At 28.9% G+C, this 25,024-nt stretch overlaps 27 non-coding genes across 27 annotated transcripts; all 27 read right to left on the minus strand.

The window, feature by feature from the left end:
- Positions 1-159: 159 nt before the first annotated feature.
- On the minus strand, positions 160-232 carry TRNAR-UCG (transfer RNA arginine (anticodon UCG)). The gene has a single exon. It is a non-coding gene; the product is annotated as a tRNA-Arg (tRNA).
- A 672-nt stretch (positions 233-904) lies between these two features.
- On the minus strand, positions 905-977 carry TRNAR-UCG (transfer RNA arginine (anticodon UCG)). The gene has a single exon. It is a non-coding gene; the product is annotated as a tRNA-Arg (tRNA).
- Positions 978-1,649: 672 nt separating this feature from the next.
- On the minus strand, positions 1,650-1,722 carry TRNAR-UCG (transfer RNA arginine (anticodon UCG)). Its single transcript has one exon. It is a non-coding gene; the product is annotated as a tRNA-Arg (tRNA).
- A 671-nt stretch (positions 1,723-2,393) lies between these two features.
- TRNAQ-UUG (transfer RNA glutamine (anticodon UUG)) lies at positions 2,394-2,466 on the minus strand. The gene has a single exon. It is a non-coding gene; the product is annotated as a tRNA-Gln (tRNA).
- A 673-nt stretch (positions 2,467-3,139) lies between these two features.
- TRNAR-UCG (transfer RNA arginine (anticodon UCG)) lies at positions 3,140-3,212 on the minus strand. Its single transcript has one exon. It is a non-coding gene; the product is annotated as a tRNA-Arg (tRNA).
- Positions 3,213-3,885: 673 nt separating this feature from the next.
- Positions 3,886-3,958, minus strand: TRNAR-UCG (transfer RNA arginine (anticodon UCG)). The gene has a single exon. It is a non-coding gene; the product is annotated as a tRNA-Arg (tRNA).
- A 673-nt stretch (positions 3,959-4,631) lies between these two features.
- On the minus strand, positions 4,632-4,704 carry TRNAR-UCG (transfer RNA arginine (anticodon UCG)). Its single transcript has one exon. It is a non-coding gene; the product is annotated as a tRNA-Arg (tRNA).
- A 673-nt stretch (positions 4,705-5,377) lies between these two features.
- On the minus strand, positions 5,378-5,450 carry TRNAR-UCG (transfer RNA arginine (anticodon UCG)). Its single transcript has one exon. It is a non-coding gene; the product is annotated as a tRNA-Arg (tRNA).
- A 673-nt stretch (positions 5,451-6,123) lies between these two features.
- Positions 6,124-6,196, minus strand: TRNAR-UCG (transfer RNA arginine (anticodon UCG)). The gene has a single exon. It is a non-coding gene; the product is annotated as a tRNA-Arg (tRNA).
- A 673-nt stretch (positions 6,197-6,869) lies between these two features.
- TRNAR-UCG (transfer RNA arginine (anticodon UCG)) lies at positions 6,870-6,942 on the minus strand. Its single transcript has one exon. It is a non-coding gene; the product is annotated as a tRNA-Arg (tRNA).
- A 672-nt stretch (positions 6,943-7,614) lies between these two features.
- TRNAR-UCG (transfer RNA arginine (anticodon UCG)) lies at positions 7,615-7,687 on the minus strand. Its single transcript has one exon. It is a non-coding gene; the product is annotated as a tRNA-Arg (tRNA).
- Positions 7,688-8,360: 673 nt separating this feature from the next.
- On the minus strand, positions 8,361-8,433 carry TRNAQ-UUG (transfer RNA glutamine (anticodon UUG)). The gene has a single exon. It is a non-coding gene; the product is annotated as a tRNA-Gln (tRNA).
- Positions 8,434-9,106: 673 nt separating this feature from the next.
- On the minus strand, positions 9,107-9,179 carry TRNAR-UCG (transfer RNA arginine (anticodon UCG)). The gene has a single exon. It is a non-coding gene; the product is annotated as a tRNA-Arg (tRNA).
- Positions 9,180-9,852: 673 nt separating this feature from the next.
- TRNAR-UCG (transfer RNA arginine (anticodon UCG)) lies at positions 9,853-9,925 on the minus strand. Its single transcript has one exon. It is a non-coding gene; the product is annotated as a tRNA-Arg (tRNA).
- Positions 9,926-10,598: 673 nt separating this feature from the next.
- On the minus strand, positions 10,599-10,671 carry TRNAR-UCG (transfer RNA arginine (anticodon UCG)). The gene has a single exon. It is a non-coding gene; the product is annotated as a tRNA-Arg (tRNA).
- A 673-nt stretch (positions 10,672-11,344) lies between these two features.
- On the minus strand, positions 11,345-11,417 carry TRNAR-UCG (transfer RNA arginine (anticodon UCG)). Its single transcript has one exon. It is a non-coding gene; the product is annotated as a tRNA-Arg (tRNA).
- Positions 11,418-12,089: 672 nt separating this feature from the next.
- On the minus strand, positions 12,090-12,162 carry TRNAR-UCG (transfer RNA arginine (anticodon UCG)). Its single transcript has one exon. It is a non-coding gene; the product is annotated as a tRNA-Arg (tRNA).
- A 673-nt stretch (positions 12,163-12,835) lies between these two features.
- TRNAQ-UUG (transfer RNA glutamine (anticodon UUG)) lies at positions 12,836-12,908 on the minus strand. Its single transcript has one exon. It is a non-coding gene; the product is annotated as a tRNA-Gln (tRNA).
- Positions 12,909-14,328: 1,420 nt separating this feature from the next.
- TRNAR-UCG (transfer RNA arginine (anticodon UCG)) lies at positions 14,329-14,401 on the minus strand. Its single transcript has one exon. It is a non-coding gene; the product is annotated as a tRNA-Arg (tRNA).
- A 673-nt stretch (positions 14,402-15,074) lies between these two features.
- On the minus strand, positions 15,075-15,147 carry TRNAR-UCG (transfer RNA arginine (anticodon UCG)). The gene has a single exon. It is a non-coding gene; the product is annotated as a tRNA-Arg (tRNA).
- A 2,490-nt stretch (positions 15,148-17,637) lies between these two features.
- On the minus strand, positions 17,638-17,710 carry TRNAR-UCG (transfer RNA arginine (anticodon UCG)). The gene has a single exon. It is a non-coding gene; the product is annotated as a tRNA-Arg (tRNA).
- Positions 17,711-18,383: 673 nt separating this feature from the next.
- Positions 18,384-18,456, minus strand: TRNAR-UCG (transfer RNA arginine (anticodon UCG)). The gene has a single exon. It is a non-coding gene; the product is annotated as a tRNA-Arg (tRNA).
- Positions 18,457-19,128: 672 nt separating this feature from the next.
- TRNAR-UCG (transfer RNA arginine (anticodon UCG)) lies at positions 19,129-19,201 on the minus strand. Its single transcript has one exon. It is a non-coding gene; the product is annotated as a tRNA-Arg (tRNA).
- A 1,416-nt stretch (positions 19,202-20,617) lies between these two features.
- TRNAR-UCG (transfer RNA arginine (anticodon UCG)) lies at positions 20,618-20,690 on the minus strand. Its single transcript has one exon. It is a non-coding gene; the product is annotated as a tRNA-Arg (tRNA).
- A 1,416-nt stretch (positions 20,691-22,106) lies between these two features.
- Positions 22,107-22,179, minus strand: TRNAR-UCG (transfer RNA arginine (anticodon UCG)). Its single transcript has one exon. It is a non-coding gene; the product is annotated as a tRNA-Arg (tRNA).
- A 673-nt stretch (positions 22,180-22,852) lies between these two features.
- TRNAR-UCG (transfer RNA arginine (anticodon UCG)) lies at positions 22,853-22,925 on the minus strand. Its single transcript has one exon. It is a non-coding gene; the product is annotated as a tRNA-Arg (tRNA).
- Positions 22,926-23,598: 673 nt separating this feature from the next.
- Positions 23,599-23,671, minus strand: TRNAQ-UUG (transfer RNA glutamine (anticodon UUG)). Its single transcript has one exon. It is a non-coding gene; the product is annotated as a tRNA-Gln (tRNA).
- Between the last annotated feature and the right edge of the window lie 1,353 nt (positions 23,672-25,024).

Consider the following 25,024-nt stretch of genomic DNA (forward strand, 5'->3'; position numbering starts at 1 on the left):
GCTGTGCAATCTACAAAGTTTGCTAAATAGTTTAAAGAACAAAGGTTTTGAGATATTTTACTTTGAGCTGTGTTTGTTCTAATTTCATTATTATATTCCTTACATAATATTTAATCTTAATGAAAAAAATACAGTATAAACAAATAACATTGAATGCAATGACCACGAAGGGATTCGAATCCTCAATCTTCTGATCCGAAGTCAGACGCCTTATCCATTAGACCACGTGGTCAATGTCTGTCCAAAGATTAACGCCTAAGAAAGTATAGTAATATAAAGATTCAAGTAAAAAACATATTTGTTTTGTTTCTTTGAGACAACTGTTTTGGATAATCTTACACTCAGATGACAAACTTTAATCCAACAATAATTTCAATTATTAATTCTGAATAAAACTAATATTGTTTAGTATTCTACAATACCCCATTCAAGAAGTTTGAGAAACCTTAAACAAACTGAGAAATATATTTAATGTTGATGTGCAATCTACAAAGTTTACTGAATAGTTTAAAGACCAAAGGGTTAGAGATTCTTCACTTTGAATCATGTTTGTTCTGATTTCATTATTATAATCCAAACATAAGATGTTATCTTTATGTAAAAATATATACACCTAGATGACAAACTTTGATCCAACAATAATTTTAGTTATTGATTCTGAAAGAAAATAACAATGTTTAGTATTCCACAATACCCAAGCCTAGAATTTTGAGAAACCTTAAATCAACTTAAAGATACATTGACTGCTGTGCAATCTACAAAGTTTGCTAAATAGTTTAAAAAACAAAGGTTTTGAGATATTTTACTTTGAGCTGTGTTTGTTCTGATTTCATTATTATATTCCTTACAAAATATTTAATCTTAATGAAAAAAATACAGTATAAACAAATAACATTGAATGCAATGACCACGAAGGGACTCGAATCCTCAATCTTCTGATCCGAAGTCAGACGCCTTATCCATTAGACCACGTGGTCAATGTCTGTCCAAAGATTAACGCCTAAGAAAGTATAGTAATATAAAGATTCAAGTAAAAAACATATTTGTTTTGTTTCTTTGAGACAACTGTTTTGGATAATCTTACACTCAGATGACAAACTTTAATCTAACAATAATTTCAATTATTAATTCTGATTAAAACTAATATTGTTTAGTATTCTACAATACCCCATTCAAGAAGTTTGAGAAACCTTAAACAAACTGAGAAATATATTTAATGTTGATGTGCAATCTACAAAGTTTACTGAATAGTTTAAAGACCAAAGGGTTAGAGATTCTTCACTTTGAATCATGTTTGATCTGATTTCATTATTATAATCCAAACATAAGATGTTATCTTTATGTAAAAATATATAAACCTAGATGACAAACTTTGATCCAACAATAATTTTAGTTATTGATTCTGAAAGAAAATAATAATGTTTAGTATTCCACAATACCCAAGCCTAGAATTTTGAGAAACCTTAAATCAACTTAAAGATACATTGACTGCTGTGCAATCTACAAAGTTTGCTAAATAGTTTAAAGAACAAAGGTTTTGAGATATTTTACTTTGAGCTGTGTTTGTTCTGATTTCATTATTATATTCCTTACAAAATATTTAATCTTAATGAAAAAAATACAGTATAAACAAATAACATTGAATGTAATGACCACGAAGGGGCTCGAACCCTCAATCTTCTGATCCGAAGTCAGATGCCTTATCCATTAGGCCACGTGGTCAATGTCTGTGCAAAGTTTAACGCCTAAGAAAGTATAGTAATATAAAGATTCAAGTAAAAAACATTTGTTTTGTTTCTTTGAGACAACTGTTTTGGATAATCTTACACTCAGATGTCAAACTTTAATCCAACAATAATTTCAATTATTAATTCTGAATAAAACTAATATTGTTTAGTATTCTACAATACCCCATTCAAGAAGTTTGAGAAACCTTAAACAAACTGAGAAATATATTTAATGGTTGATGTGCAATCTACAAAGTTTACTGAATAGTTTATAGACCAAAAGGTTAGAGATTCTTCACTTTGAATCATGTTTGATCTGATTTCATTATTATAATCCAAACATAAAATGTTATCTTTATCTAAAAATATATACACATAGATGTCAAACTTTGATCCAACAATAATTTTAGTTATTGATTCTGAAAGAAAATAATAATGTTTAGTATTCCACAATACCCAAGCCTAGAATTTTGAGAAACCTTAAATCAACTTAAAGATACATTGACTGCTGTGCAATCTACAAAGTTTGCTAAATAGTTTAAAGAACAAAGGTTTTGAGATATTTTACTTTGAGCTGTGTTTGTTCTGCTTTCATTATTATATTCCTTACAAAATATTTAATCTTAATGAAAAAAATACAGTATTAACAAATAACATTGAATGCAATGACCACGTAGGGACTCGAACCTTCAATCTTCTGATCCAAAGTCAGACGCCTTATCCATTAGGCCACGTGGTCAATGTCTGTCCAAACTTTAAAGCCTAAGAAAGTATAGTAATATAAAGATTCAAGTAAAAAACATATTTGTTTTGTTTCTTTGAGACAACTGTTTTGGATAATCTTACACTCAGATGACAAACTTTAATCCAACAATAATTTCAATTATTAATTCTGAATAAAACTAATATTGTTTAGTATTCTACAATACCCCATTCAAGAAGTTTGAGAAACCTTAAACAAACTGAGAAATATATTTAATGGTTGATGTGCAATCTACAAAGTTTACTGAATAGTTAAAAGACCAAAAGGTTAGAGATTCTTCACTTTGAATCATGTTTGATCTGATTTCATTATTATAATCCAAACATAAGATGTTATCTTTATCTAAAAATATATACACTTAGATGTCAAACTTTGATCCAACAATAATTTTAGTTATTGATTCTGAAAGAAAATAATAATGTTTAGTATTCCACAATACCCAAGCCTAGAATTTTGAGAAACCTTAAATCAACTTAAAGATACATTGACTGCTGTGCAATCTACAAAGTTTGCTAAATAGTTTAAAGAACAAAGGTTTTGAGATATTTTACTTTGAGCTGTGTTTGTTCTGATTTCATTATTATATTCCTTACATAATATTTAATCTTAATGAAAAAAATACAGTATAAACAAATAACATTGAATGCAATGACCACGAAGGGACTCGAATCCTCAATCTTCTGATCCGAAGTCAGACGCCTTATCCATTAGACCACGTGGTCAATGTCTGTCCAAAGATTAACGCCTAAGAAAGTATAGTAATATAAAGATTCAAGTAAAAAACATATTTGTTTTGTTTCTTTGAGACAACTGTTTTGGATAATCTTACACTCAGATGACAAACTTTAATCCAACAATAATTTCAATTATTAATTCTGAATAAAACTAATATTGTTTAGTATTCTACAATACCCCATTCAAGAAGTTTGAGAAACCTTAAACAAACTGAGAAATATATTTAATGGTTGATGTGCAATCTACAAAGTTTACTGAATAGTTAAAAGACCAAAAGGTTAGAGATTCTTCACTTTGAATCATGTTTGATCTGATTTCATTATTATAATCCAAACATAAGATGTTATCTTTATCTAAAAATATATACACTTAGATGTCAAACTTTGATCCAACAATAATTTTAGTTATTGATTCTGAAAGAAAATAATAATGTTTAGTATTCCACAATACCCAAGCCTAGAATTTTGAGAAACCTTAAATCAACTTAAAGATACATTGACTGCTGTGCAATCTACAAAGTTTGCTAAATAGTTTAAAGAACAAAGGTTTTGAGATATTTTACTTTGAGCTGTGTTTGTTCTGATTTCATTATTATATTCCTTACATAATATTTAATCTTAATGAAAAAAATACAGTATAAACAAATAACATTGAATGCAATGACCACGAAGGGACTCGAATCCTCAATCTTCTGATCCGAAGTCAGACGCCTTATCCATTAGACCACGTGGTCAATGTCTGTCCAAACATTAACGCCTTAGAAAGTATAGTAATATAAAGATTCAAGTAAAAAACATATTTGTTTTGTTTCTTTGAGACAACTGTTTTGGATAATCTTACACTCAGATGACAAACTTTAATCCAACAATAATTTCAATTATTAATTCTGAATAAAACTAATATTGTTTAGTATTCTACAATACCCCATTCAAGAAGTTTGAAAAACCTTAAACAAACTGAGAAATATATTTAATGGTTGATGTGCAATCTACAAAGTTTACTGAATAGTTAAAAGACCTAAAGGTTAGAGATTCTTCACTTTGAATCATGTTTGATCTGATTTCATTATTATAATCCAAACATAAGATGTTATCTTTATGTAAAAATATATACACTTAGATGTCAAACTTTGATCCAACAATAATTTTAGTTATTTATTCTGAAAGAAAATAATAATGTTTAGTATTCCACAATACCCAAGCCTAGAATTTTGAGAAACCTTAAATCAACTTAAAGATACATTGACTGCTGTGCAATCTACAAAGTTTGCTAAATAGTTTAAAGAACAAAGGTTTTGAGATATTTTACTTTGAGCTGTGTTTGTTCTGATTTCATTATTATATTCCTTACAAAATATTTAATCTTAATGAAAAAAATACAGTATAAACAAATAACATTGAATGCAATGACCACGAAGGGATTCGAATCCTCAATCTTCTGATCCGAAGTCAGACGCCTTATCCATTAGACCACGTGGTCAATGTCCGTCCAAAAATTAACGCCTAAGAAAGTATAGTAATATAAAGATTCAAGTAAAAAACATATTTGTTTTGTTTCTTTGAGACAACTGTTTTGGATAATCTTACACTCAGATGACAAACTTTAATCCAACAATAATTTCAATTATTAATTCTGAATAAAACTAATATTGTTTAGTATTCTACAATACCCCATTCAAGAAGTTTGAGAAACCTTAAACAAACTGAGAAATATATTTAATGGTTGATGTGCAATCTACAAAGTTTACTGAATAGTTTAAAGACCAAAGGGTTAGAGATTCTTCACTTTGAATCATGTTTGTTCTGATTTCATTATTATAATCCAAACATAAGATGTTATCTTTATGTAAAAATATATACACCTAGATGACAAACTTTGATCCAACAATAATTTTAGTTATTGATTCTGAAAGAAAATAACAATGTTTAGTATTCCACAATACCCAAGCCTAGAATTTTGAGAAACCTTAAATCAACTTAAAGATACATTGACTGCTGTGCAATCTACAAAGTTTGCTAAATAGTTTAAAAAACAAAGGTTTTGAGATATTTTACTTTGAGCTGTGTTTGTTCTGATTTCATTATTATATTCCTTACAAAATATTTAATCTTAATGAAAAAAATACAGTATAAACAAATAACATTGAATGCAATGACCACGAAGGGACTCGAATCCTCAATCTTCTGATCCGAAGTCAGACGCCTTATCCATTAGACCACGTGGTCAATGTCTGTCCAAAGATTAACGCCTAAGAAAGTATAGTAATATAAAGATTCAAGTAAAAAACATATTTGTTTTGTTTCTTTGAGACAACTGTTTTGGATAATCTTACACTCAGATGACAAACTTTAATCCAACAATAATTTCAATTATTAATTCAGAATAAAACTAATATTGTTTAGTATTCTACAATACCCCATTCAAGAAGTTTGAGAAACCTTAAACAAACTGAGAAATATATTTAATGGTTGATGTGCAATCTACAAAGTTTACTGAATAGTTAAAAGACCTAAAGGTTAGAGATTCTTCACTTTGAATCATGTTTGATCTGATTTCATTATTATAATCCAAACATAAGATGTTATCTTTATCTAAAAATATATACACTTAGATGTCAAACTTTGATCCAACAATAATTTTAGTTATTTATTCTGAAAGAAAATAATAATGTTTAGTATTCCACAATACCCAAGCCTAGAATTTTGAGAAACCTTCAATCAACTTAAAGATACATTGACTGCTGTGCAATCTACAAAGTTTGCTAAATAGTTTAAAGAACAAAGGTTTTAAGATATTTTACTTTGAGCTGTGTTTGTTCTGATTTCATTATTATATTCCTTACATAATATTTAATCTTAATGAAAAAAATACAGTATAAACAAATAACATTGAATGCAATGACCACGAAGGGATTCGAATCCTCAATCTTCTGATCCGAAGTCAGACGCCTTATCCATTAGACCACGTGGTCAATGTCTGTCCAAAGATTAACGCCTAAGAAAGTATAGTAATATAAAGATTCAAGTAAAAAACATATTTGTTTTGTTTCTTTGAGACAACTGTTTTGGATAATCTTACACTCAGATGACAAACTTTAATCCAACAATAATTTCAATTATTAATTCAGAATAAAACTAATATTGTTTAGTATTCTACAATACCCCATTCAAGAAGTTTGAGAAACCTTAAACAAACTGAGAAATATATTTAATGGTTGATGTGCAATCTACAAAGTTTACTGAATAGTTTAAAGACCAAAGGGTTAGAGATTCTTCACTTTGAATCATGTTTGTTCTGATTTCATTATTATAATCCAAACATAAGATGTTATCTTTATGTAAAAATATATACACCTAGATGACAAACTTTGATCCAACAATAATTTTAGTTATTGATTCTGAAAGAAAATAACAATGTTTAGTATTCCACAATACCCAAGCCTAGAATTTTGAGAAACCTTAAATCAACTTAAAGATACATTGACTGCTGTGCAATCTACAAAGTTTGCTAAATAGTTTAAAGAACAAAGGTTTTGAGATATTTTACTTTGAGCTGTGTTTGTTCTGATTTCATTATTATATTCCTTACAAAATATTTAATCTTAATGAAAAAAATACAGTATAAACAAATAACATTGAATTCAATGACCACGAAGGGACTCGAATCCTCAATCTTCTGATCCGAAGTCAGACGCCTTATCCATTAGACCACGTGGTCAACGTCTGTCCAAAGATTAACGCCTAAGAAAGTATAGTAATATAAAGATTCAAGTAAAATACATATTTGTTTTGTTTCTTTGAGACAACTGTTTTGGATAATCTTACACTCAGATGACAAACTTTAATCCAACAATAATTTCAATTATTAATTCTGAATAAAACTAATATTGTTTAGTATTCTACAATACCCCATTCAAGAAGTTTGAGAAACCTTAAACAAACTGAGAAATATATTTAATGTTGATGTGCAATCTACAAAGTTTACTGAATAGTTTAAAGACCAAAGGGTTAGAGATTCTTCACTTTGAATCATGTTTGATCTGATTTCATTATTATAATCCAAACATAAGATGTTATCTTTATGTAAAAATATATAAACCTAGATGACAATCTTTGATCCAACAATAATTTTAGTTATTGATTCTGAAAGAAAATAATAATGTTTAGTATTCCACAATACCCAAGCCTAGAATTTTGAGAAACCTTAAATCAACTTAAAGATACATTGACTGCTGTGCAATCTACAAAGTTTGCTAAATAGTTTAAAGAACAAAGGTTTTGAGATATTTTACTTTGAGCTGTGTTTGTTCTGATTTCATTATTATATTCCTTACAAAATATTTAATCTTAATGAAAAAAATACAGTATAAACAAATAACATTGAATGCAATGACCACGAAGGGGCTCGAACCCTCAATCTTCTGATCCGAAGTCAGATGCCTTATCCATTAGGCCACGTGGTCAATGTCTGTGCAAAGTTTAACGCCTAAGAAAGTATAGTAATATAAAGATTCAAGTAAAAAACATATTTGTTTTGTTTCTTTGAGACAACTGTTTTGGATAATCTTACACTCAGATGTCAAACTTTAATCCAACAATAATTTCAATTATTAATTCTGAATAAAACTAATATTGTTTAGTATTCTACAATACCCCATTCAAGAAGTTTGAGAAACCTTAAACAAACTGAGAAATATATTTAATGGTTGATGTGCAATCTACAAAGTTTACTGAATAGTTTATAGACCAAAAGGTTAGAGATTCTTCACTTTGAATCATGTTTGATCTGATTTCATTATTATAATCCAAACATAAGATGTTATCTTTATCTAAAAATATATACACATAGATGTCAAACTTTGATCCAACAAAAATTTTAGTTATTGATTCTGAAAGAAAATAATAATGTTTAGTATTCCACAATACCCAAGCCTAGAATTTTGAGAAACCTTAAATCAACTTAAAGATACATTGACTGCTGTGCAATCTACAAAGTTTGCTAAATAGTTTAAAGAACAAAGGTTTTGAGATATTTTACTTTGAGCTGTGTTTGTTCTGCTTTCATTATTATATTCCTTACAAAATATTTAATCTTAATGAAAAAAATACAGTATAAACAAATAACATTGAATGCAATGACCACGAAGGGACTCGAACCTTCAATCTTCTGATCCAAAGTCAGACGCCTTATCCATTAGGCCACGTGGTCAATGTCTGTCCAAACTTTAAAGCCTAAGAAAGTATAGTAATATAAAGATTCAAGTAAAAAACATATTTGTTTTGTTTCTTTGAGACAACTGTTTTGGATAATCTTACACTCAGATGACAAACTTTAATCCAACAATAATTTCAATTATTAATTCTGAATAAAACTAATATTGTTTAGTATTCTACAATACCCCATTCAAGAAGTTTGAGAAACCTTAAACAAACTGAGAAATATATTTAATGGTTGATGTGCAATCTACAAAGTTTACTGAATAGTTAAAAGACCTAAAGGTTAGAGATTCTTCACTTTGAATCATGTTTGATCTGATTTCATTATTATAATCCAAACATAAGATGTTATCTTTATGTAAAAATATATACACTTAGATGTCAAACTTTGATCCAACAATAATTTTAGTTATTTATTCTGAAAGAAAATAATAATGTTTAGTATTCCACAATACCCAAGCCTAGAATTTTGAGAAACCTTAAATCAACTTAAAGATACATTGACTGCTGTGCAATCTACAAAGTTTGCTAAATAGTTTAAAGAACAAAGGTTTTGAGATATTTTACTTTGAGCTGTGTTTGTTCTGATTTCATTATTATATTCCTTACAAAATATTTAATCTTAATGAAAAAAATACAGTATAAACAAATAACATTGAATGCAATGACCACGAAGGGATTCGAATCCTCAATCTTCTGATCCGAAGTCAGACGCCTTATCCATTAGACCACGTGGTCAATGTCCGTCCAAAAATTAACGCCTAAGAAAGTATAGTAATATAAAGATTCAAGTAAAAAACATATTTGTTTTGTTTCTTTGAGACAACTGTTTTGGATAATCTTACACTCAGATGACAAACTTTAATCCAACAATAATTTCAATTATTAATTCTGAATAAAACTAATATTGTTTAGTATTCTACAATACCCCATTCAAGAAGTTTGAGAAACCTTAAACAAACTGAGAAATATATTTAATGGTTGATGTGCAATCTACAAAGTTTACTGAATAGTTTAAAGACCAAAGGGTTAGAGATTCTTCACTTTGAATCATGTTTGTTCTGATTTCATTATTATAATCCAAACATAAGATGTTATCTTTATGTAAAAATATATACACCTAGATGACAAACTTTGATCCAACAATAATTTTAGTTATTGATTCTGAAAGAAAATAACAATGTTTAGTATTCCACAATACCCAAGCCTAGAATTTTGAGAAACCTTAAATCAACTTAAAGATACATTGACTGCTGTGCAATCTACAAAGTTTGCTAAATAGTTTAAAAAACAAAGGTTTTGAGATATTTTACTTTGAGCTGTGTTTGTTCTGATTTCATTATTATATTCCTTACAAAATATTTAATCTTAATGAAAAAAATACAGTATAAACAAATAACATTGAATGCAATGACCACGAAGGGACTCGAATCCTCAATCTTCTGATCCGAAGTCAGACGCCTTATCCATTAGACCACGTGGTCAATGTCTGTCCAAAGATTAACGCCTAAGAAAGTATAGTAATATAAAGATTCAAGTAAAAAACATATTTGTTTTGTTTCTTTGAGACAACTGTTTTGGATAATCTTACACTCAGATGACAAACTTTAATCCAACAATAATTTCAATTATTAATTCAGAATAAAACTAATATTGTTTAGTATTCTACAATACCCCATTCAAGAAGTTTGAGAAACCTTAAACAAACTGAGAAATATATTTAATGGTTGATGTGCAATCTACAAAGTTTACTGAATAGTTAAAAGACCTAAAGGTTAGAGATTCTTCACTTTGAATCATGTTTGATCTGATTTCATTATTATAATCCAAACATAAGATGTTATCTTTATCTAAAAATATATACACTTAGATGTCAAACTTTGATCCAACAATAATTTTAGTTATTTATTCTGAAAGAAAATAATAATGTTTAGTATTCCACAATACCCAAGCCTAGAATTTTGAGAAACCTTCAATCAACTTAAAGATACATTGACTGCTGTGCAATCTACAAAGTTTGCTAAATAGTTTAAAGAACAAAGGTTTTAAGATATTTTACTTTGAGCTGTGTTTGTTCTGATTTCATTATTATATTCCTTACATAATATTTAATCTTAATGAAAAAAATACAGTATAAACAAATAACATTGAATGCAATGACCACGAAGGGATTCGAATCCTCAATCTTCTGATCCGAAGTCAGACGCCTTATCCATTAGACCACGTGGTCAATGTCTGTCCAAAGATTAACGCCTAAGAAAGTATAGTAATATAAAGATTCAAGTAAAAAACATATTTGTTTTGTTTCTTTGAGACAACTGTTTTGGATAATCTTACACTCAGATGACAAACTTTAATCCAACAATAATTTCAATTATTAATTCAGAATAAAACTAATATTGTTTAGTATTCTACAATACCCCATTCAAGAAGTTTGAGAAACCTTAAACAAACTGAGAAATATATTTAATGGTTGATGTGCAATCTACAAAGTTTACTGAATAGTTTAAAGACCAAAGGGTTAGAGATTCTTCACTTTGAATCATGTTTGTTCTGATTTCATTATTATAATCCAAACATAAGATGTTATCTTTATGTAAAAATATATACACCTAGATGACAAACTTTGATCCAACAATAATTTTAGTTATTGATTCTGAAAGAAAATAACAATGTTTAGTATTCCACAATACCCAAGCCTAGAATTTTGAGAAACCTTAAATCAACTTAAAGATACATTGACTGCTGTGCAATCTACAAAGTTTGCTAAATAGTTTAAAGAACAAAGGTTTTGAGATATTTTACTTTGAGCTGTGTTTGTTCTGATTTCATTATTATATTCCTTACAAAATATTTAATCTTAATGAAAAAAATACAGTATAAACAAATAACATTGAATTCAATGACCACGAAGGGACTCGAATCCTCAATCTTCTGATCCGAAGTCAGACGCCTTATCCATTAGACCACGTGGTCAACGTCTGTCCAAAGATTAACGCCTAAGAAAGTATAGTAATATAAAGATTCAAGTAAAATACATATTTGTTTTGTTTCTTTGAGACAACTGTTTTGGATAATCTTACACTCAGATGACAAACTTTAATCCAACAATAATTTCAATTATTAATTCTGAATAAAACTAATATTGTTTAGTATTCTACAATACCCCATTCAAGAAGTTTGAGAAACCTTAAACAAACTGAGAAATATATTTAATGTTGATGTGCAATCTACAAAGTTTACTGAATAGTTTAAAGACCAAAGGGTTAGAGATTCTTCACTTTGAATCATGTTTGATCTGATTTCATTATTATAATCCAAACATAAGATGTTATCTTTATGTAAAAATATATAAACCTAGATGACAATCTTTGATCCAACAATAATTTTAGTTATTGATTCTGAAAGAAAATAATAATGTTTAGTATTCCACAATACCCAAGCCTAGAATTTTGAGAAACCTTAAATCAACTTAAAGATACATTGACTGCTGTGCAATCTACAAAGTTTGCTAAATAGTTTAAAGAACAAAGGTTTTGAGATATTTTACTTTGAGCTGTGTTTGTTCTGATTTCATTATTATATTCCTTACAAAATATTTAATCTTAATGAAAAAAATACAGTATAAACAAATAACATTGAATGCAATGACCACGAAGGGGCTCGAACCCTCAATCTTCTGATCCGAAGTCAGATGCCTTATCCATTAGGCCACGTGGTCAATGTCTGTGCAAAGTTTAACGCCTAAGAAAGTATAGTAATATAAAGATTCAAGTAAAAAACATATTTGTTTTGTTTCTTTGAGACAACTGTTTTGGATAATCTTACACTCAGATGTCAAACTTTAATCCAACAATAATTTCAATTATTAATTCTGAATAAAACTAATATTGTTTAGTATTCTACAATACCCCATTCAAGAAGTTTGAGAAACCTTAAACAAACTGAGAAATATATTTAATGGTTGATGTGCAATCTACAAAGTTTACTGAATAGTTTATAGACCAAAAGGTTAGAGATTCTTCACTTTGAATCATGTTTGATCTGATTTCATTATTATAATCCAAACATAAGATGTTATCTTTATCTAAAAATATATACACATAGATGTCAAACTTTGATCCAACAAAAATTTTAGTTATTGATTCTGAAAGAAAATAATAATGTTTAGTATTCCACAATACCCAAGCCTAGAATTTTGAGAAACCTTAAATCAACTTAAAGATACATTGACTGCTGTGCAATCTACAAAGTTTGCTAAATAGTTTAAAGAACAAAGGTTTTGAGATATTTTACTTTGAGCTGTGTTTGTTCTGCTTTCATTATTATATTCCTTACAAAATATTTAATCTTAATGAAAAAAATACAGTATAAACAAATAACATTGAATGCAATGACCACGAAGGGACTCGAACCTTCAATCTTCTGATCCAAAGTCAGACGCCTTATCCATTAGGCCACGTGGTCAATGTCTGTCCAAACTTTAAAGCCTAAGAAAGTATAGTAATATAAAGATTCAAGTAAAAAACATATTTGTTTTGTTTCTTTGAGACAACTGTTTTGGATAATCTTACACTCAGATGACAAACTTTAATCCAACAATAATTTCAATTATTAATTCTGAATAAAACTAATATTGTTTAGTATTCTACAATACCCCATTCAAGAAGTTTGAGAAACCTTAAACAAACTGAGAAATATATTTAATGGTTGATGTGCAATCTACAAAGTTTACTGAATAGTTAAAAGACCAAAAGGTTAGAGATTCTTCACTTTGAATCATGTTTGATCTGATTTCATTATTATAATCCAAACATAAGATGTTATCTTTATCTAAAAATATATACACTTAGATGTCAAACTTTGATCCAACAATAATTTTAGTTATTGATTCTGAAAGAAAATAATAATGTTTAGTATTCCACAATACCCAAGCCTAGAATTTTGAGAAACCTTAAATCAACTTAAAGATACATTGACTGCTGTGCAATCTACAAAGTTTGCTAAATAGTTTAAAGAACAAAGGTTTTGAGATATTTTACTTTGAGCTGTGTTTGTTCTGATTTCATTATTATATTCCTTACAAAATATTTAATCTTAATGAAAAAAATACAGTATAAACAAATAACATTGAATGCAATGACCACGAAGGGACTCAAATCCTCAATCTTCTGATCCGAAGTCAGACGCCTTATCCATTAGACCACGTGGTCAATGTCTGTCCAAAGATTAACACCTAAGAAAGTATAGTAATATAAAGATTCAAGTAAAAAACATATTTGTTTTGTTTCTTTGAGACAACTGTTTTGGATAATCTTACACTCAGATGACAAACTTTAATCCAACAATAATTTCAATTATTAATTCAGAATAAAACTAATATTGTTTAGTATTCTACAATACCCCATTCAAGAAGTTTGAGAAACCTTAAACAAACTGAGAAATATATTTAATGGTTGATGTGCAATCTACAAAGTTTACTGAATAGTTTAAAGACCAAAGGGTTAGAGATTCTTCACTTTGAATCATGTTTGATCTGATTTCATTATTATAATCCAAACATAAGATGTTATCTTTATGTAAAAGTATATAAACCTAGATGACAAACTTTGATCCAACAATAATTTTAGTTATTGATTCTGAAAGAAAATAATAATGTTTAGTATTCCACAATACCCAAGCCTAGAATTTTGAGAAACCTTAAATCAACTTAAAGATACATTGACTGCTGTGCAATCTACAAAGTTTGCTAAATAGTTTAAAGAACAAAGGTTTTGAGATATTTTTACTTTGAGCTGTGTTTGTTCTGATTTCATTATTATATTCCTTACAAAATATTTAATCTTAATGAAAAAAATACAGTATAAACAAATAACATTGAATGCAATGACCACGAAGGGACTCGAACCCTCAATCTTCTGATCCGAAGTCAGACGCCTTATCCATTAGGCCACGTGGTCAATGTCTGTCTAAAGATTAACACCTAAGAAAGTATAGTAATATAAAGATTCAAGTAAAAAACACATTTGTTTTTTTTCTTTGAGACAACTGTTTTGGATAATCTTACACTCAGATGACAAACTTTAATCCAACAATAATTTCAATTATTAATTCAGAATAAAACTAATATTGTTTAGTATTCTACAATACCCCATTCAAGAAGTTTGAGAAACCTTAAACAAACTGAGAAATATATTTAATGGTTGATGTGCAATCTACAAAGTTTGCTGAATAGTTTAAAGACCAAAGGGTTAGAGATTCTTCACTTTGAATCATGTTTGTTTTGATTTCATTATTATAATCCAAACATAAGATGTTATCTTTATGTAAAAATATATACACCTAGATGACAAACTTTGTTCCAACAATAATTTTAGTTATTGATTCTGAAAGAAAATAACAATGTTTAGTATTCCACAATACCCAAGCCTAGAATTTTGAGAAACCTTAATTCAACTTAAAGATACATTGACTGCTGTGCAATCTACAAAGTTTGCTAAATAGTTTAAAGAATAAAGGTTTTGAGATATTTTACTTTGAGCTGTGTTTGTTCTGATTTCATTATTATATTCCTTACAAAATATTTAATCTTAATGAAAAAAATACAGTATAAACAAATAACATTGAATGCAATGACCACGAAGGGACTCGAATCCTCAATCTTCTGATCCGAAGTCAGACGCCTTATCCATTAGACCACGTGGTCAATGTCTGTCCAAAGATTAACGCCTAAGAAAGTATAGTAATATAAAGATTCAAGTAAAAAACATATTTGTTTTGTTTCTTTGAGACAACTGTTTTGGATAATCTTACACTCAGATGACAAACTTTAATCCAACAATAATTTCAATTATTAATTCAGAATAAAACTAATATTGTTTAGTATTCTACAAAACCCCATTCAAGAATTTTGAGAAACCTTAAAGCTTTTTGCAGTATACATGCTCCCATTGGGCGAAATAATCAGGCGCCATGGCCTGGTCTACCACTGCTATGCAGATGATACACAATTGTACTTGTCCTTTGCTCCGGGCACTGATAACCCAATAGCAACCCTAAATGGCTGTCTAGCTGAACTACAGGAGTGGATGAGCGCCAGCTGGCTACGACTGAACCCGGATAAAACAGAGGTCCTTATAATACGACCGCAACATCAAAGGACAGGACTGCAGCATAGCCAACCAACTGGACTTACACTCGGGGATTCAGAATTACAGACCAGTGATCGTGTGCGGAATCTTGGCGTTGTCCTGGATGGTGGCTTGACACTTAAACATCAGATATCAGCCACAATCAAATCCTCATTCTTTCACCTGAGGAACATAGCCAGAATCAAGCACTTAATTCCCTCAGATGATCTGCCAAAAGTCATACATGCATTTGTATCATCTCGATTAGACTACTGTAATGCCCTCTACCTTGGTCTACCAGCAAAAGAATTGCAACGCTTACAGCTGGTGCAAAACACAGCTGCCAGGCTGTTAACCAACCAGCCCCGTTCTAGCCACATAACACCCATCCTCTACTCCCTTCACTGGCTGCCTGTAAGATGGCGAATCATCTTCAAGATTGGCTTACTGAGTTTCAAAGCATTACATGACCAAGGCCCAAGGTACCTGAAACAGCTTCTGACCCCATACTGCCCCACTCGATTACTGCGATCTGTAGATGAAGGACTTTTAGCTGTACCTAGAATCTACCGTAATTCATCTGGGGGTCGAGCTTTTAGTCATGCGGCTCCGACTCTATGGAACTCACTTCCCCGCACAGTGCGAGAGGCCCCAACTATAGAATCCTTCAAAAGTAGACTCAAGACTTTCCTGTTTACTCAAGCATTTCCATAGTGTCCCTTTTAGTATCTTCGTGCTTCTGTATTTTATGAAAATGTACTTCATTATTTTCTGTATTATATCATGCTATATATCTGTTAAGCGCCTTGAGTCCTATTGGAGAAAGAGCGCTATATAAATAAAATTATTATTATTATTATTATTAAACAAACTGAGAAATATATTTAATGGTTGATGTGCAATCTACAAAGTTTACTGAATAGTTTAAAGACCAAAGGGTTAGAGATTCTTCACTTTGAATCATGTTTGTTCTGATTTCATTATTATAATCCAAACATAAGATGTTATCTTTATGTAAAAATAAATACACATAGATGACAAACTTTGATCCAACAATAATTTTAGTTATTGATTCTGAAAGAAAATAACAATGTTTAGTATTCCACAATACCCAAGCCTAGAATTTTGAGAAACCTTAAATCAACTTAAAGATACATTGACTGCTGTGCAATCTACAAAGTTTGCTAAATAGTTTAAAGAACAAAGGTTTTGAGATATTTTACTTTGAGCTGTGTTTGTTCTGATTTCATTATTATATTCCTTACAAAATATTTAATCTTAATGAAAAAAATAGAGTATAAACAAATAACATTGAATGCAATGACCACGAAGGGACTCGAATCTTCAATCTTCTGATCCGAAGTCAGACGCCTTATCCATTAGACCACGTGGTCAATGTCTGTCCAAAGATTAACGCCTAAGAAAGTATAGTAATATAAAGATTCAAGTAAAAAACATATTTGTTTTGTTTCTTTGAGACAACTGTTTTGGATAATCTTACACTCAGGTGACAAACTTTAATCCAACAATAATTTCAATTATTAATTCTGAATAAAACTAATATTGTTTAGTATTCTACAATACCCCATTCAAGAAGTTTGAGAAACCTTAAACAAACTGAGAAATATATTTAATGTTGATGTGCAATCTACAAAGTTTACTGAATAGTTTAAAGACCAAAGGGTTAGAGATTCTTCACTTTGAATCATGTTTGATCTGATTTCATTATTATAATCCAAACATAAGATGTTATCTTTATGTAAAAATATATAAACCTAGATGACAAACTTTGATCCAACAATAATTTTAGTTATTGATTCTGAAAGAAAATAATAATGTTTAGTATTCCACAATACCCAAGCCTAGAATTTTGAGAAACCTTAAATCAACTTAAAGATACATTGACTGCTGTGCAATCTACAAAGTTTGCTAAATAGTTTAAAGAACAAAGGTTTTGAGATATTTTACTTTGAGCTGTGTTTGTTCTGATTTCATTATTATATTCCTTACAAAATATTTAATTTTAATGAAAAAAATACAGTATAAACAAATAACATTGAATGCAATGACCACGAAGGGACTCGAACCCTCAATCTTCTGATCCGAAGTCAGACGCCTTATCCATTAGGCCACGTGGTCAATGTCTGTCTAAAGATTAACGCCTAAGAAAGTATAGTAATATAAAGATTCAAGTAAAAAACACATTTGTTTTGTTTCTTTGAGACAACTGTTTTGGATAATCTTACACTCAGATGACAAACTTTAATCCAACAATAATTTCAATTATTAATTCTGAATAAAACTAATATTGTTTAGTATTCTACAATACCCCATTCAAGAAGTTTGAGAAACCTTAAACAAACTGAGAAATATATTTAATGGTTGATGTGCAATCTACAAAGTTTACTGAATAGTTTAACGACCAAAGGGTTAGAGATTCTTCACTTTGAATCATGTTTGTTCTGATTTCATTATTATAATCCAAACATAAGATGTTATCTTTATGTAAAAATATATACACCTAGATGACAAACTTTGATCCAACAATAATTTTAGTTATTGATTCTGAAAGAAAATAACAATGTTTAGTATTCCACAATACCCAAGCCTAGAATTTTGAGAAACCTTAAATCAACTTAAAGATACATTGACTGCTGTGCAATCTACAAAGTTTGCTAAATAGTTTAAAAAACAAAGGTTTTGAGATATTTTACTTTGAGCTGTGTTTGTTCTGATTTCATTATTATATTCCTTACAAAATATTTAATCTTAATGAAAAAAATACAGTATAAACAAATAACATTGAATGCAATGACCACGAAGGGACTCGAATCCTCAATCTTCTGATCCGAAGTCAGACGCCTTATCCATTAGGCCACATGGTCAATGTCTGTCCAAAGATTAACGCCTAAGAAAGTATAGTAATATAAAGATTCAAGTAAAAAACATATTTGTTTTGTTTCTTTGAGACAACTGTTTTGGATAATCTTACACTCAGATGACAAACTTTAATCCAACAATAATTTCAATTATTAATTCTGATTAAAACTAATATTGTTTAGTATTCTACAATACCCCATTCAAGAAGTTTGAGAAACCTTAAACAAACTGAGAAATATATTTAATGTTGATGTGCAATCTACAAAGTTTACTGAATAGTTTAAAGACCAAAGGGTTAGAGATACTTCACTTTGAATCATGTTTGATCTGATTTCATTATTATAATCCAAACATAAGATGTTATCTTTATGTAAAAATATATAAACCTAGATGACAAACTTTGATCCAACAATAATTTTAGTTATTGATTCTGAAAGAAAATAATAATGTTTAGTATTCCACAATACCCAAGCCTAGAATTTTGAGAAACCTTAAATCAACTTAAAGATACATTGACTGCTGTGCAATCTACAAAGTTTGCTAAATAGTTTAAAGAACAAAGGTTTTGAGATATTTTACTTTGAGCTGTGTTTGTTCTGATTTCATTATTATATTCCTTACAAAATATTTAATCTTAATGAAAAAAATACAGTATAAACAAATAACATTGAATGCAATGACCACGAAGGGGCTCGAACCCTCAATCTTCTGATCCGAAGTCAGATGCCTTATCCATTAGGCCACGTGGTCAATGTCTGTGCAAAGTTTAACGCCTAAGAAAGTATAGTAATATAAAGATTCAAGTAAAAAACATTTGTTTTGTTTCTTTGAGACAACTGTTTTGGATAATCTTACACTCAGATGTCAAACTTTAATCCAACAATAATTTCAATTATTAATTCTGAATAAAACTAATATTGTTTAGTATTCTACAATACCCCATTAAAGAAGTTTGAGAAACCTTAAACAAACTGAGAAATATATTTAATGGTTGATGTGCAATCTACAAAGTTTACTGAATAGTTTATAGACCAAAAGGTTAGAGATTCTTCACTTTGAATCATGTTTGATCTGATTTCATTATTATAATCCAAACATAAGATGTTATCTTTATCTAAAAATATATACACATAGATGTCAAACTTTGATCCAACAATAATTTTAGTTATTGATTCTGAAAGAAAATAATAATGTTTAGTATTCCACAATACCCAAGCCTAAAATTTTGAGAAACCTTAAATCAACTTAAAGATACATTGACTGCTGTGCAATCTACAAAGTTTGCTAAATAGTTTAAAGAACAAAGGTTTTGAGATATTTTACTTTGAGCTGTGTTTGTTCTGCTTTCATTATTATATTCCTTACAAAATATTTAATCTTAATGAAAAAAATACAGTATAAACAAATAACATTGAATGCAATGACCACGAAGGGACTCGAACCTTCAATCTTCTGATCCAAAGTGAGACGCCTTATCCATTAGGCCACGTGGTCAATGTCTGTCCAAACTTTAAAGCCTAAGAAAGTATAGTAATATAAAGATTCAAGTAAAAAACATATTTGTTTTGTTTCTTTGAGACAACTGTTTTGGATAATCTTACACTCAGATGACAAACTTTAATCCAACAATAATTTCAATTATTAATTCTGAATAAAACTAATATTGTTTAGTATTCTACAATACCCCATTCAAGAAGTTTGAGAAACCTTAAACAAACTGAGAAATATATTTAATGTTGATGTGCAATCTACAAAGTTTAGTGAATAGTTTAAAGACCAAAGGGTTAGAGATTCTACACTTTGAATCATGTTTGATCTGATTTCATTATTATAATCCAAACATAAGATGTTATCTTTATGTAAAAATATATAAACCTAGATGACAAACTTTGATCCAACAATAATTTTAGTTATTGATTCTGAAAGAAAATAACAATGTTTAGTATTCCACAATACCCAAGCCTAGAATTTTGAGAAACCTTAAATCAACTTAAAGATACATTGACTGCTGTGCAATCTACAAAGTTTGCTAAATAGTTTAAAGAACAAAGGTTTTGAGATATTTTACTTTGAGCTGTGTTTGTTCTGATTTCATTATTATATTCCTTACAAAATATTTAATCTTAATGAAAAAAATACAGTATAAACAAATAACATTGAATGCAATGACCACGAAGGGGCTCGAACCCTCAATCTTCTGATCCGAAGTCAGATGCCTTATCCATTAGGCCACGTGGTCAATGTCTGTGCAAAGTTTAACGCCTAAGAAAGTATAGTAATATAAAGATTCAAGTAAAAAACATTTGTTTTGTTTCTTTGAGACAACTGTTTTGGATAATCTTACACTCAGATGTCAAACTTTAATCCAACAATAATTTCAATTATTAATTCTGAATAAAACTAATATTGTTTAGTATTCTACAATACCCCATTAAAGAAGTTTGAGAAACCTTAAACAAACTGAGAAATATATTTAATGGTTGATGTGCAATCTACAAAGTTTACTGAATAGTTTATAGACCAAAAGGTTAGAGATTCTTCACTTTGAATCATGTTTGATCTGATTTCATTATTATAATCCAAACATAAGATGTTATCTTTATCTAAAAATATATACACATAGATGTCAAACTTTGATCCAACAATAATTTTAGTTATTGATTCTGAAAGAAAATAATAATGTTTAGTATTCCACAATACCCAAGCCTAAAATTTTGAGAAACCTTAAATCAACTTAAAGATACATTGACTGCTGTGCAATCTACAAAGTTTGCTAAATAGTTTAAAGAACAAAGGTTTTGAGATATTTTACTTTGAGCTGTGTTTGTTCTGCTTTCATTATTATATTCCTTACAAAATATTTAATCTTAATGAAAAAAATACAGTATAAACAAATAACATTGAATGCAATGACCACGAAGGGACTCGAACCTTCAATCTTCTGATCCAAAGTGAGACGCCTTATCCATTAGGCCACGTGGTCAATGTCTGTCCAAACTTTAAAGCCTAAGAAAGTATAGTAATATAAAGATTCAAGTAAAAAACATATTTGTTTTGTTTCTTTGAGACAACTGTTTTGGATAATCTTACACTCAGATGACAAACTTTAATCCAACAATAATTTCAATTATTAATTCTGAATAAAACTAATATTGTTTAGTATTCTACAATACCCCATTCAAGAAGTTTGAGAAACCTTAAACAAACTGAGAAATATATTTAATGTTGATGTGCAATCTACAAAGTTTAGTGAATAGTTTAAAGACCAAAGGGTTAGAGATTCTACACTTTGAATCATGTTTGATCTGATTTCATTATTATAATCCAAACATAAGATGTTATCTTTATGTAAAAATATATAAACCTAGATGACAAACTTTGATCCAACAATAATTTTAGTTATTGATTCTGAAAGAAAATAACAATGTTTAGTATTCCACAATACCCAAGCCTAGAATTTTGAGAAACCTTAAATCAACTTAAAGATACATTGACTGCTGTGCAATCTACAAAGTTTGCTAAATAGTTTAAAGAACAAAGGTTTTGAGATATTTTACTTTGAGCTGTGTTTGTTCTGATTTCATTATTATATTCCTTACAAAATATTTAATCTTAATGAAAAAAATACAGTATAAACAAATAACATTGAATGCAATGACCACGAAGGGACTCGAACCCTCAATATTCTGATCCGAAGTCAGACGCCTTATCCATTAGGCCACGTGGTCAATGTCTGTCTAAAGATTAACGCCTAAGAAAGTATAGTAATATAAAGATTCAAGTAAAAAACACATTTGTTTTGTTTCTTTGAGACAACTGTTTTGGATAATCTTACACTCAGATGACAAACTTTAATCCAACAATAATTTCAATTATTCATTCTGAATAAAACTAATATTGTTTAGTATTCTACAATACCCCATTCAAGAAGTTTGAGAAACCTTAAACAAACTGAGAAATATATTTAATGGTTGATGTGCAATCGACAAAGTTTACTGAATAGTTTAAAGACCAAAGGGTTAGAAATTCTTCACTTTGAATCATGTTTGTTCTGATTTCATTATTATAATCCAAACATAAGATGTTATCTTTATGTAAAAATATATACACCTAGATGACAAACTTTGATCCAACAATAATTTTAGTTATTGATTCTGAAAGAAAATAACAATGTTTAGTATTCCACAATACCCAAGCCTAGAATTTTGAGAAACCTTAAATCAACTTAAAGATACATTGACTGCTGTGCAATCTACAAAGTTTGCTAAATAGTTTAAAAAACAAAGGTTTTGAGATATTTTACTTTGAGCTGTGTTTGTTCTGATTTCATTATTATATTCCTTACAAAATATTTAATCTTAATGAAAAAAATACAGTATAAACAAATAACATTGAATGCAATGACCACGAAGGGACTCGAATCCTCAATCTTCTGATCCGAAGTCAGACGCCTTATCCATTAGGCCACGTGGTCAATGTCTGTCCAAAGATTAACGCCTAAGAAAGTATAGTAATATAAAGATTCAAGTAAAAAACATATTTGTTTTGTTTCTTTGAGACAACTGTTTTGGATAATCTTACACTCAGATGACAAACTTTAATCCAACAATAATTTCAATTATTAATTCTGAATAAAACTAATATTGTTTAGTATTCTACAATACCCCATTCAAGAAGTTTGAGAAACCTTAAACAAACTGAGAAATATATTTAATGGTTGATGTGCAATCTACAAAGTTTACTGAATAGTTTAAAGACCAAAGGGTTAGAGATTCTTCACTTTGAATCATGTTTGTTCTGATTTCATTATTATAATCCAAACATAAGATGTTATCTTTATGTAAAAATATATACACCTAGATGACAAACTTTGATCCAACAATAATTTTAGTTATTGATTCTGAAAGAAAATAACAATGTTTAGTATTCCACAATACCCAAGCCTAGAATTTTGAGAAACCTTAAATCAACTTAAAGATACATTGACTGCTGTGCAATCTACAAAGTTTGCTAAATAGTTTAAAGAACAAAGGTTTTGAGATATTTTACTTTGAGCTGTGTTTGTTCTGCTTTCATTATTATATTCCTTACAAAATATTTAATCTTAATGAAAAAAATACAGTATAAACAAATAACATTGAATGCAATGACCACGAAGGGACTCGAACCTTCAATCTTCTGATCCAAAGTCAGACGCCTTATCCATTAGGCCACGTGGTCAATGTCTGTCCAAACTTTAAAGCCTAAGAAAGTATAGTAATATAAAGATTCAAGTAAAAAACATATTTGTTTTGTTTCTTTGAGACAACTGTTTTGGATAATCTTACACTCAGATGACAAACTTTAATCCAACAATAATTTCAATTATTAATTCTGAATAAAACTAATATTGTTTAGTATTCTACAATACCCCATTCAAGAAGTTTGAGAAACCTTAAACAAACTGAGAAATATATTTAATGGTTGATGTGCAATCTACAAAGTTTACTGAATAGTTAAAAGACCAAAAGGTTAGAGATTCTTCACTTTGAATCATGTTTGATCTGATTTCATTATTATAATCCAAACATAAGATGTTATCTTTATCTAAAAATATATACACTTAGATGTCAAACTTTGATCCAACAATAATTTTAGTTATTGATTCTGAAAGAAAATAATAATGTTTAGTATTCCACAATACCCAAGCCTAGAATTTTGAGAAACCTTAAATCAACTTAAAGATACATTGACTGCTGTGCAATCTACAAAGTTTGCTAAATAGTTTAAAGAACAAAGGTTTTGAGATATTTTACTTTGAGCTGTGTTTGTTCTGATTTCATTATTATATTCCTTACAAAATATTTAATCTTAATGAAAAAAATACAGTATAAACAAATAACATTGAATGCAATGACCACGAAGGGACTCAAATCCTCAATCTTCTGATCCGAAGTCAGACGCCTTATCCATTAGACCACGTGGTCAATGTCTGTCCAAAGATTAACACCTAAGAAAGTATAGTAATATAAAGATTCAAGTAAAAAACATATTTGTTTTGTTTCTTTGAGACAACTGTTTTGGATAATCTTACACTCAGATGACAAACTTTAATCCAACAATAATTTCAATTATTAATTCTGAATAAAACTAATATTGTTTAGTATTCTACAATACCCCATTCAAGAAGTTTGAGAAACCTTAAACAAACTGAGAAATATATTTAATGGTTGATGTGCAATCTACAAAGTTTACTGAATAGTTTAAAGACCAAAGGGTTAGAGATTCTTCACTTTGAATCATGTTTGTTCTGATTTCATTATTATAATCCAAACATAAGATGTTATCTTTATGTAAAAATATATACACCTAGATGACAAACTTTGATCCAACAATAATTTTAGTTATTGATTCTGAAAGAAAATAACAATGTTTAGTATTCCACAATACCCAAGCCTAGAATTTTGAGAAACCTTAAATCAACTTAAAGATACATTGACTGCTGTGCAATCTACAAAGTTTGCTAAATAGTTTAAAGAACAAAGGTTTTGAGATATTTTACTTTGAGCTGTGTTTGTTCTGCTTTCATTATTA

Source organism: Pseudophryne corroboree, chromosome 8, assembly GCF_028390025.1.
Source record: "Pseudophryne corroboree isolate aPseCor3 chromosome 8, aPseCor3.hap2, whole genome shotgun sequence".
In the NCBI taxonomy this organism is placed as follows: domain Eukaryota; kingdom Metazoa; phylum Chordata; class Amphibia; order Anura; family Myobatrachidae; genus Pseudophryne; species Pseudophryne corroboree.